Source organism: Amphiura filiformis, chromosome 4, assembly GCF_039555335.1.
Source record: "Amphiura filiformis chromosome 4, Afil_fr2py, whole genome shotgun sequence".
Taxonomy (NCBI): Eukaryota; Metazoa; Echinodermata; class Ophiuroidea; order Amphilepidida; family Amphiuridae; genus Amphiura; species Amphiura filiformis.
Window position 1 is genome coordinate 58,318,366 of NC_092631.1, and position 14,181 is coordinate 58,332,546.

The 14,181-nt window shown below is 34.6% G+C and overlaps 5 non-coding genes across 5 annotated transcripts; 1 reads left to right on the forward strand and 4 right to left on the reverse strand.

The window, feature by feature from the left end:
* Positions 1-3,708: 3,708 nt before the first annotated feature.
* Positions 3,709-3,782, reverse strand: Trnai-aau (transfer RNA isoleucine (anticodon AAU)). The gene has a single exon. It is a non-coding gene; the product is annotated as a tRNA-Ile (tRNA).
* Positions 3,783-5,227: 1,445 nt separating this feature from the next.
* Trnad-guc (transfer RNA aspartic acid (anticodon GUC)) lies at positions 5,228-5,299 on the forward strand. The gene has a single exon. It is a non-coding gene; the product is annotated as a tRNA-Asp (tRNA).
* Positions 5,300-6,114: 815 nt separating this feature from the next.
* On the reverse strand, positions 6,115-6,188 carry Trnai-aau (transfer RNA isoleucine (anticodon AAU)). The gene has a single exon. It is a non-coding gene; the product is annotated as a tRNA-Ile (tRNA).
* A 3,873-nt stretch (positions 6,189-10,061) lies between these two features.
* Positions 10,062-10,135, reverse strand: Trnai-uau (transfer RNA isoleucine (anticodon UAU)). Its single transcript has one exon. It is a non-coding gene; the product is annotated as a tRNA-Ile (tRNA).
* Positions 10,136-13,469: 3,334 nt separating this feature from the next.
* On the reverse strand, positions 13,470-13,543 carry Trnai-aau (transfer RNA isoleucine (anticodon AAU)). The gene has a single exon. It is a non-coding gene; the product is annotated as a tRNA-Ile (tRNA).
* Between the last annotated feature and the right edge of the window lie 638 nt (positions 13,544-14,181).

Below are 14,181 nucleotides of genomic sequence, written 5' to 3' on the forward strand. Positions count from 1 at the left end.
ATTTAAAAAAAAAAAATTATTTGATATCAGAAGGACATTCTTCGTATTCAGAATACAATTCGATATGTCTGATGTGCTCTAATGTCCAAACGCTCATACCAGAGCCCTTAAATTGTGTCAGAATATTTTGCAGTAAGTTTTCAAAAAACTATTTTGAATGTTATGAAAACGTTTTATAAATTATACCCTTATGTACCCTTTATATAACCCAGCATTTAGACGTTTTCTGGCAACCTTTTCTATCCTGTTGCGAATGATGTCAAAAACGTTTTGTTTTTGATGGGTAACGGGCAGGGAGGTAAATAAGGATAATTTACTGGGTGGGCAATTAAATTTATTTTTGCCCTCAAATTAGGGAAAATAATTTACTGGGTGGGCAGTGATAATTAATTTCATCCAGGCGTTTGGATTTTCGGAAATGTATACCTGGTTTTGCGTGGAAGTTGGCTTTGATGTTAAAAGTGGACTTTACCCTCCCCCTATATGCATGTTATTAGCATATTCATGTTGCAACTTTCAAGAAAAATTGTATATCGTATTATATTTCACTGGACATTTAAAAATCTTGCACTAATTATCACTCACAATTACTCCTAGCAGGGGTGTGATTCAAATCTTGGGAAATATCCAGGAAGTAGTAGAAAATCCTGAAAAACAGTGCAAAATTAGGCTAAATATCCCCCCAATGGGCTGAAAATCAATAAAATTGCGTAAATTTTGGCCACAAAAAAATCCAGGAAATCTGGATAAATCCTGAAGAATCACACACCTGTCCTAGGCAGGGAAAAAGCAGTAAAGTTAGATGGGAAGGGTAATGTTTTTATTTGGTATTACGGTGAAATAATGTTTTGACTTTTACTATTACCGCGCTTTTAATTATCTTCAGCATATTTTTGTGACTTTTTGCTGAACCATGGAATGGTATCAGCCTATATTAGTGTATGTTACTAGGTTCCTAGGTTCCTCACTAGGTTACTAGCTCACTAGGTTACTAACTAACCATTTGGTCTGAAATGGACATATCTCAAAATGCCACGAAGGTATGACCCCATGAGTGGTGTCATATGAAAGAGGAAAACATAAAGAATATAATGTAAATATTTCCAAACGTCAGAGGTCATCCAGGGGTCACAGGGGTCAAAAAAGGTCATTTTAACCGAAAATGCTCCGATTGAGCTTAAATTTGAATGCAATGATCCTTATGACATTCTAAACATGTTTAAAACATTTTAAAATTTATTTAAGGTCATTAAGGGGTCATAAACGGGTCAAAGGTCAAGTTCTTCAAAATGCTCCAATTGAGCTGAAATTTATATGCAATAATCCTTATGACATTCTAAACATTTTAAAAATATTTTAAAATTTATTTAAGGTCATTAAGGGGTCTTTAAGGGGTCCAAAGTCACGTTTTTCAAAATGCTGCAATTGAGCTGAAATTTAAATGCAATGGTCCTTATGACATTCTAAACATTTAAAATATATTTTAAAATTCATTTAAGGTCATTAAGGGGGCAATAAAAGGGTCAAAGGTCAAGTTTTCAAAATGCTTCAATTGAGCTGAAATTTAAATGCAATGATCCTTATGACATTCTTAACATGTTTTTAATATTTTAAAATTCATTTAAGGTCATTAAGGGGGTCATACAAGGTCAAAAGTCAAGTTTTCAAAATGCCAGCTTCCCACGATCAAGGTATATTGAAACGGCAATTAATGAAACAGTCTTATTCAAATTAATACTATCCAGCACAGTAGGCCTATTGCTGCTTGATCAGAATCAGATCGTCACAGTCATCCGCCTAACTTACCTCGTGCATACCTTCGTAGCATTTGGAGATTATGTCTGTTACAGACTCTGGGTGACAGTGGTATAGGCCTACCACAATATACTGCCGAAGCCACATGGTTCAGCTATGGTGCGGTTATCGCTCTAGTTATCCAAAGTTTGGCAGGGTTTTTGAGTAGCCCAAAGTTGCATATTCCCCGGTATTTTCCACCTAAGGCGGTAAATTAATCTACCGTAGAATTTGGCAATAATTATATGGACAACCCTTATTATTGACCTATTTCCCAACTATAATTAAAATGTTTATTTTGGCAATTCTTATAACACAGGCCCCGATGTTTAGGTGTAACAAGTAATGATTAGGTAAAATAACATGTATTCTTTCAACATTTAAAGTTTAGATTGATTGCAAGAAATCATTTTCATAATAGTATTACCTATTTGTGCATGCCCAAAGACTTGAAATGAGCAATGTATATCTGAATTAAGTTTCAAATATAACTTGATGTTCCAAGTCTATTAAAACACACGCCTTATTCAAGAATATCTAAATTCATGGTCTCATTATAAGATCTTATTAATATTTGGCTTCCTATACCATTTTGTACTGTGTGATAATTATTCCTACTCATGGTAAATGAATAAATTGGCAAATGTTAAGGGAACTAAAATGAGCGTTTATTGCGTTTCGACAGTATTTTTTGTGGGACATGAGAGTACCTCAGACCTATCAATTGCATTGTGAATACGAAGCATGTCTTTCTGATATCAAATAATTTTCATTTTTTGAAAATCACAATATAATACAAATTTTATGACAAATTATAAAAATTTGATATTTTTCAAATTTTTGATATATAACAGTCCTCGAAGTAAATTATATAAATCTAATGACATATTCTTAAAGTGTATGTAGCAGGGAGGAAAAGCCGACGGTCAATTGAAAATTTTGACCTTTCATATTAAAGATATGGATTTTTTTCCCAAAAAGACCTAATTTTTTTTGGTGTTTTGGGAAAAAAAATCCATATCTTCAATACGAAAGGTCAAAATTTTCAATTGATCGTCGGCTTTTCATCCCACCTACATACACAATAAGTATAAATCATCAGATTTACAAAGTTTACTTCAAGTACTGTTAAATATCAAAAATATCAATTTTTAATGATTTGCCATAAAATGTGTATTAAATTGCGAATTTCAAAAAATCAAAATTATTTGACATCAGAATGACATTCTTCGTATTCAGAATGCAATTCGATAGGTCTGATGTGCTCTAATGTCCCACAATAAATACTGTCCAAACGTTCATACCCCAGCCCTTAAGAAAAGATACATCACTTTCATTATTCCACATCACTTTCAAAATGCAAGTTGATATCAAGATATATGCACGTTGGTACTAGTTTTATGATAATTATTATATGGTGCCCAATTTTTTGTGGGCAAAATAATTTACTGGGTGGGCACTTTTGGGCAATGGGCAAGTTGAATTTACTGGGTGGGCAAAATAATTTACTGGGTGGGCATTTGCCCACCCAGTTAACATGTTATTTACCTCCCTGGTAACGGGTGACTATAACATTACTAGTGGACACTCCGAGATGTCCATGAGTCAACGTTTACTGAGGGGTCCAATTTAAAATTGTATTGTGCTGCGTTTACTAAAAACAATTCTGAAATATTTCTCTGGTCTTTGTACCCTGTATAAAAATACGAGCTATGCTAATAATTTTTGATATGGGAGGGGGTGGTGACTAAAGGCTGTCAATCCGGTCATCTTTTTTTTATATGGGCAAAAATAGTAACAAAAATAGTAACAAAAAAGAGTAAATAAATAAAAGATTTTGTCCCACAAAAATGACCCATTTTGATTTCTTCCATTAGATATTTATGATATGATGCAATAAAATAAGTGATATTCTGGCCAGTATGGGGATCGAACCCACGACATTCGCGTTATTAGCACGACGCTCTAACCAACTGAGCTAACCGGCCATGGGGAACGAGCAGGGATGACAAATAATAAAGCATGACTAGCGAGGATTTATCTTCATTGTGCAATACCTGTCATCTCATCGTGCATGTGCAATGCAGAGGTCAAAATATATTGCAATATTAAATCCGTTCGATTTTCTTCGGAACTGAACATTTGTTCGTATAACGTATAAGACCCCCAAAACAAGCGTTTGACATATTATTAGGCCTACTTTTAAAATGGTATCATATAATTGCTCATTTCTTCTCAGATCACAATTTTATTTTCTCCGAAAATAAGGAAAATTGCATATTCTTCAATAATTTCAAAAATATTTCAAGGAATATAATCGCAGTTTACATGATATTGTGTTTCTTGGTATGGTATTTATTAAAAACAATCAACCATTGAAGATTTTGGCCTCTTTTAGGCTGAGTTCACATAGAAGTATACGGTATACGGTATTCGCTATACGAAATACGCTCATTCATTCAGGCTGAGTTCATATAGGAGTATACTATGTGAACTCAGCCTGATCGTATGAGTGTATTTCGTATAGCGAATAGCGAGTTGTCAGTTTACCCATTTTCTTCGTCTTATCAAATGCTTGTAACTTTACTTCTTGCGGTCACATTGCATTCAATGAGGTGTCATAATGTGCAGAATTAGATAGTGCATCTATTAAAAAAATGAATTTTCCCACATATGGTTTAGGTTTTTAAAATTTGGACGGTATACGCTGCACTAAAATCGAACATGCGCGATTCCCACTATACTATATTATACGCAGGTATACGGCCTTTTCGAATAGCTCTTATGTGACCCGGTACTATGAAATTACCTTGCTCGATTTAATCTATACGCGTGCACCTGCAAAACGTGCATCGTATACCCGAATAGTATACTTCTATGCGATCGTAGCCTTATGTGACCCGGTACTATGAAATTGCCTTGCTCGATTTAAGCTATACGCAAAACGTGCACCGTATACCCGAATAGTATACTTCTATGTGAACGCAGCCTAAAGGAGGATTTCGTGATCCTAGCATCCTCTCAGTAGATATCCACGAAAAAAGCTTATTTCCAAAATTTCAGTTGATTCCGATTTTGCGTTTGCGAGTTATGCATGATTTATGTATTACACTGCTCCATAGACAATGTGTTGTAATTTCGTTCTGGTGCACCAGAACGAAATTCAAATTTGGCGATATTTTTGCTAAACGAATTAATCTGCAAGAAATATTTGGTACATAATCATTATGTAGCCAGAGGTATCCAGTGGTGTAAAAATCTCAACTTTTTTTGGGAAAAGTGGGGGGATGAGGCTGTGGATCACGAAATGCCCCTTTAAACTCCAGAACCAGAATTACTACCATATAAGCCTATAATATTCGGATACATCAAAAGAGCTAGTACTAGTCTATTTATACAAATAGTTATATCAATAGTTCCTATGATATCTCAATCCTCGATAGTATAGTGGTGAGTATCCCCGCCTGTCACGCGGGAGACCGGGGTTCAATTCCCCGTCGGGGAGGCGATTATTTTTTTCCTGTTTGTTACGTAATAATATTAATGATTCCCTTTGTGCCTATAAAAACACAAATTGTCCTTTTTACTTTCAAATTTGTGCATTTAGTGGTTTTAGTCTGGAGGAAAATCTCAAAATATGTGCTTATATTGTTGTTAGCGTTTTTGAGTAAAAGTTGGTATCTTTACTAATTTGGACCTGTGAGCAAGCCCTGAGCAAGCATTATATTTTGAGTCTATGACCCTCAAAATTACCCCCACATTATTATATCATACATATGAGCACTACTTACACTTACACTTACACTCTTTTGATGATGTACATTGATGTATGTAATATAAAGTATGTTTTATAAATTATACCCTTTATGTAGGCCTACCCTTTATATAACCCAGCATTTAAACGTTTTCTGGCAACCTTTTCTATCCTGTTGCGAATGATGTCAAAAACGTTTTTGTGTTTGATGGGTAACGTTAACGGGTGCATATAATAGTGGACACTCCGAGATGTCCATGAGTCAAAGTTTACTGAGGGGTCAAATTAAAAATGGTGCTGCGTTTACTAAAAAAACCCAATCTTAAAATATTTCTCTGGTCTTTGTACCCTGTATAAAAATACGAGCTATGCTAATAATTGTTGATAGGGGAGGGGTGGTGACTATATAGGCTCCCGGATTGAGGCTGTCAATCCGGTCATCTTTTGGGCAAAAATAGTAACAAAAAAAGAGTAAATAAATAAAAGATTTTGTCGCACAAAAATGACCCATTTTGTTTTCTTCCATTAGCTATTTATGATATGATGCAATAAAATAAGTGATATTCTGGCCAGTATGGGGATCGAACCCACGACATTCGCGTTATTAGCACGACGCTCTAACCAACTGAGCTAACCGGCCATGGTGAACGAACAGGGATGACAAATAATCATAATACTAGCATGACTAGCGAGGATTTATCTTCATTGTGCAATACCTGTCTTATCTCACCGTGCATGTGCAATGTAGCGGTCAAAATATATTTTCTTCGGTTCGTAACGTATAAGACCCCCATAAACAAGCGTTTGACATTATTATTAGGCCTACTTTCAAAATGGTATCATATAATTGCTATTTTCTTCTCAGATCACAATTTTATTTTTTCCGAAAATAAGAAAATTGCATATTCTTCAATATTAAACGTTTAATTTATATGTTTTTCATTTAGCTTCAATAAAGAAGGTCCATCATGGGCCTATCTTTTTAAATTTCAAAAATATTTCATGGAATATAATCGCAGTTTAGATAATATTGTGTTTCTTGGTATGGTATATATTAAAAACAATCAACCATTAAAGATTTTGGCCTTAATACTCCAGAACCAGAACCAGAACCAAAATTACTATTAGTCTGTCCAAATAACTTAGACACCCGGTTTTTAGGATATATTTCGAAAAGTTTTCACTTTGGCAAAAAGTCATGAAAGAAAAGTGGCTAAACACGGTCGGACCTAACAGAAATTATTAGTAAAGCGATAAAAAAATATTCTTCCTTGTCTACTTTTATTCAATTTTGACCGATTTACAGCAAGATATATGGGTCCTGCCGAATATTCCTAATGACTTGAAACTTTTGATGGGATAATCTATTTACAGTAAGGGGTGTTTGAACATTGTAATCATGCATATTGATTAGTGATTCCACCCTTTTTCTTTGATCCTTTTACTAATTCACAATAATGGCGGTCTACTCAAATGCATTCAACAAAAACATGTTTGCAATCTACCGCGAGAGGTCGTCACCCGCATAACAAATACACTACGATCAAATAGGTTGATGACAATATTTGATTGAATGGACTACACTGTGCCATGATTTCGGTGAAGGACACAGGTTCAATAATTTCATGCACAACCTCTATACGCTGGCGAAGTTACGTAATAAATCGGATTAACTGCCATAGCAATAGGTGAAAACAATTTTGAATATACCGCGCCGCACTACAAGCAGGTTGCACTCATCACCTGTGTATGTCTATAATCATAGATTGAATACAATACGGGTCTTTTCAAAGATACTTATCTTACAGGTGCAAGTGATCAACATGATATGGTTCAATGCAGAGGTACCGTGTGAGCGTATCAGTGCAGCGCGGTATATTCAAAAATTGTTTTCACCCATTGCTATGATAGTTAATCCGATTATTACGTAACTTCGCCAGCGTTATACGCTAAAGATGTCACAGTTGGTGCATCATAACAAATGATAGGGCAAGTTACTATGCGTCTGGAGTGTATTGTGAATTATACTCCTCACCAATAACATCAGAACATTCATATGACATACAATTTGTATTTTCTTTTTTTTTATCTTCATGTATTTTTATTAACAAAACAAAGAAATCACATAGAAATCACAAGAAATCACATGGAAAAAGCACAAAAAAAAGCAGCATACAAAAATAGATTACAGTGGTACAACTAAAACATTATACAGTGTACAAGTGAAAAGTTACAATTCAAATCTCCATTTTTTAAAATGCACAGATAATTTACCTTTCCTCTTAGCAATATAATATTCAGTATCTTTAAGAACATTCAGAAAAGTTTTAAATGAAACGAAAGTAGGTTTTTTGCCTTGAAATTTACACAGATAGATATGATATTTCAAACATAAGCAAATGTAAGTGATATATTTATCTAAGGGCACTCCAAATAATTTATCAAATGTTGACAAATCAAAATCAATGTCATGTTTAACTTTGATAACTTGAACAAGCGCCTCCCAAATAGGTTTAACAATATCACAATTGCAAAAAATGTGGGAGGAAGTTTCTGGAGCTTTATCACAAAAAGCACAGTTGGGAGAATCTTTTCTTTTGATTTTAAATAAAAAATCATTAAAAGCAATGGCATCATGAAAAAATTTGAAATAAAATGAACGTAATTTGGAACTAATGGAACATTTGAAATTCCTAAGATGAATTTCTTCAGAATCCACAGTGAAGCCCGCAAAAGTTTCCCAGGAGGAAATTTGTTTATCTGGAAGGCACTTGTCCAACATCAACGAATAAGCATATTTAGGAACTTTTGGAGCATCGATTAACTTCTTCACAAATAATTCAAAAACATCATCATTTTGAATATTAGGATACTCCAACCACTCACATGGAATATTCTTAATAAGAAAATTATAAAATCTCTTATCTTTATGAGATATACCAAATTTCTCAATCAACTGATCAAATGTAAGAACAATAGGTTGAGGCCCATCAATATTTAAAAGGTCAATGATATTGCAAATGCCTTTGTCAAACCATTCATCTGAGTAAAAATACTGTTTCGATTTGGATCGGAGTCTAGAATTAAACCATAAGTACTGCAAAGCACCCAAATCAGAAAATTTAATATCCCAGGTATTAAACACTGCTTTTGTATTTTCTTAGAAATGTGCCAAGCCAAAAGCATGCACAGAAGAAGATTTAAATACCACGCCGAATTGTTGTAATTGGTTGAGGGACAGCTGGGATCATTGAGTTAATACACTAAGAATAAATATATGCCAATTAGAAACACTGTCTGCATTTTATGACCTGAATTATATTTTTCATTTTTATAAAATGTTTTTGGTGAGGAGTATAATTAATTTACTATTCATCCATTCACTATCCAAAATAGCCATACCTACAAATCTGCATAATGAGACCTTCCAAAATAATGGTACCCAACTTCTACCGGATTATTTTTTAAGTGTTGAGAAAAACCTTCCAATTTCAATAGAATTTCTGGTAAACTCTCACTCAATGCTTTGGAAACACAAAAATCCCGTTAGGTCTCAGCGAATGTTAACACTTTTCTTTCATGACTTTCTTTGAAAGTGTATATTTTTTCAAATAAGTAACAAAAACTGGGTGTCTTAGTTAATTGGACAGACAATACCATAAGCCAAGGGAATAATTTTTTTCCTGTTTGTTACGTAATAATATTAATGATTCCCTTTGTGCCTATAAAAACACAAATTGTCCTTTTTACTTTCAAATTTGTGCATTTAGTCTGGAGGAAAATCTCAAAATATGCGGCTTATTGTTGAAGTGTTTTTGTGGGTATCTTTACTAATTTGGACCTGCTGAATCCAAAAACGGCGGTGAGCAAGCCCTGAGCAAGCATTATTTTGAGTCTGTGACCCTCAAAATTACCCCCACATTATTATATCATACATATGAGCACTAGAAAAGCTTAGAAATCCCGTGTCATTTTTTTTGACACGGAGAACTCTTTTGATGATGTAGGCCCTACATTGATGTATAAATATAAAGTACATGTTTTATAAATTATACCCTATAACGGTAACCCAGCATTTAAACGTTTTCTGGCAACCTTTTCTATCCTGTTGCGAATGACGGTCAAAAACGTTTTGTGTTTGATGGGTAACGTTAACGGGTGCCTATAATAGTGGACAATCCGAGATGTCCATGAGTCAAAGTTTACCGAGGGGCAGATTTAAAATTGTGCTGCGTTTACTAAAAACAATATTTCTAAAATATTTCTCTCGTCTTTGTATCCTGTATAAAAATATGAGCTATGCTAATAATTTTTGATAGGGGAGGGGTGGTGACTAAAGGCTCCCGGATTGAGGCTGTCAATCCGGTCATCTTTTTTTATATGGGCAAAAACAGTAACAAAAATAGTAACAAAAAAAGAGTAAATAAATAAAAGATTTTGTCCCACAAAAATGACCCATTTTGTTTTCTTCCATTAGCTATTTATGATATGATGCAATAAAGAAATGTAAGTCTGGCCAGTATGGGGATCGAACCCACGACATTCGCTTTATAAGCACGACGCTCTAACCAACTGAGCTAACCGGCCATGGGGAACTAGCAGGGATGACAAATAATCATAATACCAGCATGACTAGCGAGGATTTATCTTCATTGTGCAATACCTGTCTTATCTCACCGTGCATGTGCATTGTGCAATGTCCCTAAATTATCTTTGCCCGTAAGGCTGCGATCACATAGAAGTATACGGTATACGGTATTCGCGAAATACGCTCAATCGATCAGGCTGAGTTCACATAGGAGTATACTATGTGAACTCAGCCTGATCGAATGAGCGTATTTCGCGAATACCGTATACCGTATATACTTCTATGTGATCGCAGCCTAAACGAAGATTATAAAACAAACTATATACCCAAAGTATTAATCGACTCATTTATCTGTAACGTATTTCAGAAAAAAATGGGTTAAAGGGCGTGTCGTGATCCACAGCCTCATCCCCCACTTTTCTTCAAAAAGTTGAGATTTTTATACCACAGGAAACCTCTGGCTACATGTTTATGTACCAAAAATTTCTTGCAGATTAATTCGTTTAGCAAAAATATCGCCAATACCAGAACGAAATTAATTACAACAGTGGCCTATGGGGCAGTGCCACACATAATCATGCATAACTCGCAAACGCAAAATCGGAATCAACTGAAATTTTGGGATTTTTTTTCCCGCCATGCGGGTATAATACTGAATTGACACTCAATTTAGGTGTAATTTATCTTGGGTCAAATCTCTATCATGGAAAGTTTGCTATATCTTTATAAATATAATGATCAGCTATGTTCGATTGTTCTAGATTTGGGTTTTAGCGTTTTATATTTGAAAGAACTATGTGTAATTGCAATATTTTGAAACAACAAACCAAAATTGGGTGCTATGACGTACAAGATTGGGCTACAGGTGTGCATTTTACCAAGTTAGCAATAGGGAATTGCTTCATTTTGCATATGCATGAGTTTCTTGTGATAACCTTCAAAATGTGGTTATTTTCAGAAAAAAAGATGAGGTTGTTCAAGAGTTTAGGTAGATATGAAATGTGCTGAATAAGTTTTTGTTTATGGATGAAATTTGCTGTAATCAACGAAATCTGGCGAATGGCTCATTTTCAGTCCAGATTGACACCCAAGATATTCAAATTGGTTAAATTTTGACCAAAATAGGATATTTTCTTTTGAATTAATACTGGTCCAATTGTTTTCCACCTATCCCATTATGTTTCAATGAAATTCCGGGCAAAGTTCTCTAAATATATAGTCAATATCCATCCATGGTATCTGAGTTTTTTCCTATTATACTCAAAAACGGATTTTATAATAAGAATTAAAGTTGTTTACGTGCATATAGGCTCCTTCACAGCCGGTTTCTGTCGTGTATGTTTGCGACTGAGCCACATGCAGACTGGGTTGCCAGGGACTACCAGGACAAAGTATCCGTTTTTGACTATAACAATGTAAATATGACCAGAAGGTCTGGATTTGGCCTTTATCAGTATACTGATAACATGGCTATAATTGGAAATCTGAAATAAACACTTATTTTGTAAACAGATAATGCTCTGTGGTTATTTATGGATGGAAACTTAGGAACTTGCTATTAATGAAATAATTAATATATTAAACATATATTTTGTTTTTTCAACGATGGAAATCCGTTCACAAATAAGGTTTTTAGGAACCATTTGACATTAAACATTTTGAACAATCATTGCTCTATGAAAAATGATACAATTGCACTCCTGCTGATCCAGGCTACTGATAAGCTGCAACAAGTGTGACCACTAATTCAACAATAATAATGAGCATTAATCTGAGTGACCATTCCCTGATCTGACCAAACAAGGAAACAAGCTGGGTATAAACAGTGCAGGTGCAACTACTACCATCAATAATTGATGTTGGGAGTGACACTAGTCGTCAGGGGGGTGGGTAAATACCAGTAATTGGGGTAGATTGCAACTACCAGTAAACTATACATTGTGAATAAATATATCTTAAATAAAATACCATGCTTTTAATGGATTTTAACAGTAATTTACTAAATATTGGTAAATGGTAAAACACAGAAAAGGTAAAAGGACAGATTGTTATGTTTTTGAATGTTATGAAAACGTTTTATAAATTATACCCTTTATATACCCTTTAAATAACCCAGCATTTAAACGTTTTCTGGCAACCTTTTCTATTCTGTTGCGAATGATGTCAAAAACGTTTTGGGTTTGCTGCCAGGTAACGGGTGCCTATAATAGTGGACACTCCGAGATGTCCATGAGTCAAAGTTTACTGAGGGGCATTTAAAATTGTGCTGCGTTTACTAAAAACAATTCTAAAATATTTCTCCGGTCTTTGTACATACTGCAGTTACTGTCCGTTTTCCTATACACAATACACAGTGCTCTTTCCCATTGACGCGTGACCTCTACAAATAGCCCTACGTTAAAAGTATGGGGATATGACTAGTTAACGTCGCTGTGTGAAAAATAACCGGCCAATATTAAAAGTACTCTTCTAAAGTTCTAGGAAATATAGTTTTTTAACATGTCCTAAATTTGTAGCTAATTTAGATGTTTGGAAATATTCGTACTTTGGTGTTTTAGTTAATGTTATAGGTAATAGTACATTGCCTAGTTAAAGTCGCTGTGTGAAAAATAACCGGCCAATATTAAAAGTACTCTTCTAAAATTCTAGACAATATAGTTTTGTAACATGTCCTAAATTTTTAGCTAATTTAGGTGTTTGGAGAGGGTCGTACTTTTGTGTTTTAGGAAGGACATGTAAACGACAGATAACACCAAAAATATGAAGAAATTATTTCCAAACCGTGTTAAGTCAACAATCATTATGTTGCTCATTTTCAAGAATGCTGGTTTACAAAAAGCACGCCATTGTCTGATTTCGTGAACAAAGCCATACATACCATTGTTTCCTTTCGTTTCCTTTATAATCGGTTACCCAACTGAAGCTATGAATACCAGCTTTATTGCGATATCGCACATGAAAACAGACACTTGTGCACAACCAGAGAAGATCCGATTTAATCAGTTGAGCTGTTTCAATGAGTGTTATCTTGGTTTAATAGCTTTTAATGGGGTTAAGTCCTGCAAAGGTCGAGATGAATTCTACTGTAGACATGACTGCATCATGACCCTTGTATAAAAAATACGAGCTATGCTAATAATTTTTGATAGGGGAGGGGGTGGTGACAAAAGGCTCCCGGATTGAGGCTGTCAATCCGGTCATCTTTTTTTATATGGTCAAAAATAGTAACAAAAAAAGAGTAAATAAATAAAAGATTTTGTCGCACAAAAATGACCCATTTTGTTTTCTTCCATTAGATATTTATGATATGATGCAATAAAATAAGTGATATTCTGGCCAGTATGGGGATCGAACCCACGACATTCGCGTTATTAGCACGACGCTCTAACCAACTGAGCTAACCGGCCATGGGGAACGAGTAGGGATGACAAATAATAAAGCATGACTAGCGAGGATTTATCTTCATTGTGCAATACCTGCCTTATCTCACCGTGCATATGTGCAATGTCCATAATTATCTTTGCCCGTAAACGAAGATTATAAAACAAACTATACCCAAAGTATTAATCGACTCATTTATCATGTAACGTATTTCAGAAAAAAATGGGTTAAAGGGGCATTTCGTGATCCACAGCCTGATCCCCCCACTTTTCTTCAAAAAAGTTGAGATTTTTATACCACAGGAAACCTCTGGCTGCATGTTCATGTACCAAAAATACCAAAAAATTTCTTGCAGATTAATTCGTTTAGCAAAAATATCGCCAAATTTGAATTTGTTCTGGTATACCAGAACGTAATTACAACAGTGGCCACGGAGCAGTGTAATACACATAATCACGCTTTTTTTTAATCTTTGACAAATAAATTGTCTAGCTTACGCCTTTATTTCTGACATTTTCTATATTCTTTCTTTCTGTTTTTAAGGGATCTAGAATGAGCGTTTATGGCATTGCGACAGTATTTTTTGTGGGACATGAGAGCACATCAGACGTATCGAATTGCATTCTAAATACGAAGCATGTCTTTCTGATATCAAATAATTTTC